Source organism: Penaeus chinensis, chromosome 6, assembly GCF_019202785.1.
Source record: "Penaeus chinensis breed Huanghai No. 1 chromosome 6, ASM1920278v2, whole genome shotgun sequence".
NCBI classification, from domain to species: Eukaryota; Metazoa; Arthropoda; class Malacostraca; order Decapoda; family Penaeidae; genus Penaeus; species Penaeus chinensis.
This window is the reverse complement of record NC_061824.1, coordinates 12,032,049-12,034,548: the sequence shown is the minus strand read 5'-3', so window position 1 is coordinate 12,034,548 and position 2,500 is coordinate 12,032,049. Positions and strand designations below refer to the sequence as shown.

General features: G+C 40.2%; 1 protein-coding gene across 4 annotated transcripts in view; it reads left to right on the top strand.

Moving 5' to 3' along the window:
- LOC125026188 (protein bric-a-brac 2-like) overlaps nucleotides 1-2,500 on the top strand; it is a 90,728-nt gene that overhangs the window by 31,541 nt on the left and 56,687 nt on the right. The window lies entirely within an intron of this gene.

Below are 2,500 nucleotides of genomic sequence, written 5' to 3'. Positions count from 1 at the left end.
CAGTGAGCCTTGAGAAGTGCATGCTGATGAGAGTGCAGGGACGAGGCTGTGGACCTGATTTGACCCAACCTTGGAAGTCTGCAGAGCTTCAGGTTGCAATTCGTGCTGCAACACCAGTATCTTAATGGGTCATCTGAATAAATTAGAGGTGGATTAAGCCCAATAGATACCTGTAGTGGGCAGAAGTCTTTGCTATACACAGAGTGGTGAGGGATAACACCTGAAGATGATTTAATTGCTAATAAAATTAACAGTATAGACTCCTTCCATCAAGGTAATGAGTTTTCCTTGATATACAAAGCACACTAGATTAAGTGTTGTTGAACTCTGCATCGTATTTAGGCGGAGGGAATTATGGCAACACATGGTATACTTGTGGAACACACAAGGGATTATAGCAGCAGATTTATCTGGAATAGTACAAGTTCACAATAACAAAGACACCAATAAACACAACAGAGATGTATTGCTTGGTGATGAGGTGACATATCCTTAGAGAATGTTTGCACTAACCCATTGGAAAACACATTCCAGCACATTATAAGCAAAAGCAGGTGAAGGTCACATTTGACATGATTTGTGTTAACTTTATAGCCTTCTCAACACTGATATGGTTAGCAACAGAAACCTTTAAAGACTGAGTGATGCTAATCTCACCATCAGGCTAGCAGTGTCAAGCTGGATATGTTGTCTATTGTTGGCACATTTGTACAAGAAGGTGGGGCTTCAATGGAATGGTCACTACTGTTTGAGATTTGAGCACAAGGGGTCTTCCTTTTACTAAATAAAGAGGCCACCTACATCTAGGATACAGAGCTACAGGGATGGGAGAGATGTCATCAGCCACCATATTGGCTGTGGCCTGTGTAGATATAATATTAGCATTGAAAGTAAGGATAGCATCATTCGAGCCAGTCTACCATTAGGGGATTTAGTGTCAGTGAGATGATAAGATCAACGACAGTAATCAGTTATCGCAGAGATATTGTGGCTGTGAATAAGTTTGTTGAAGTACGTTAGTGGCCATATTATAACTAGTGCTTTGTCTCAGACCTAATAATCTAATTCAGTAGAATTGGACTTATGACTGATAAAGATGACAGAGCTAAAAGTGGCAATAATTTAGTTTTGCAGATTTTGAATTTTGTAAAAGCTATAGATCTATGACAGACTTCTTGTTATGATAATGCCACAGAGGCCTTGGTTGGTTGCATGGTTAGCAAGGATAAGGGAACCCTTAAAATCTGGTAAAATCAGAACAGGCACTCCTATGATGTGAGTTTTGAGCATATCAAATGATTCTTGCTAGGATTCATTCCATGACAAAGGAGCATCTTTATAGAGAAGAGCAGTGAGTGGCATGGCTACTTTAGCAAAATTCTTGATAAAAGAGCAATAAAAGCCATCCAGGCCAAAGGAGGACTTGCCTCAATAGGCACAAGGAAATTCAAAATATCTTAACCTTATTAGCATTTGGTCATAATTTTTTAATCAAATGTGTGAGGTGAATAATTAATCTAGGTTTTGAAAAATATGTATACTGATGGCAAGATTAGCATCACTCAGTCAGTCAAAGCACTGCGAGGCAGTGATTCGGCTTGATGTACCAAACTCCCACGCTCAAAGTCAGTGCGTTGCCATTGATTGCCAGAGCGTAGTTTTTTTTTTTAGTTTTCTTCACCCGTCACCAAGGGGTTAAAAACACACTTCTTAGCTTGGCCTCATACTTTTTTATGTTGCACAAAGCAGACAACAAATCATTTAAATATTATAAGACTATGACATGACCAGTCCAAATATGACATTTGACATTAACCATGAAAGGTGACAGGAATGTTATGGAGCCCATACGGGATGAATTTGAAATCAAAATGACCTAAAGGAGTTGAAAATGTGGTCATTTCTTTCGATTGTTCATCCAAATCAACCAGGAACACCCCCTGTTGCTTGACAGTGGATAAAAACACTCAGTGACCATACCAATGACCAGCATGGCTCTCGGGTTAGGAAGGAGTATCTCATTAAACTCCTGGAGATTTAGTGTAATTATATGCTTGTTAAAATCTGAATTCTATGAAGTACCCAGGAAGTGTGTATGCAAATAGTCCACATGCTAGGTTCAATAGAGAAATTCTGTCATTGTATTTGTAGCATGCATGTCTTACCATGGCCCAGATAAACACACCAACTGCCTTTCCGAATACCGGTACTGTCAATCAAAGTGTCTGAATCATCAAATTCTGTATGAAAGCCATCACCTGCAGGTCAGAATAGAGGGTTCCTGCAGAGAGCTAAGGTGCAAACTCCTTGCTCCAAGGAAGAGAAGCCTATGTTCCTTATAACCCAAAGCTCACAATTCACCATACTCGTTTAAGCTAAGGTCACACTAGTCTATTCTGTCCTAGGATCCCCCCCCCCCCCCCCCTCACACACACATTTATGAAATATATTTCCATGGCATGCCTGGACTATATTCCGGGTGGCATGTGCATACGTGACA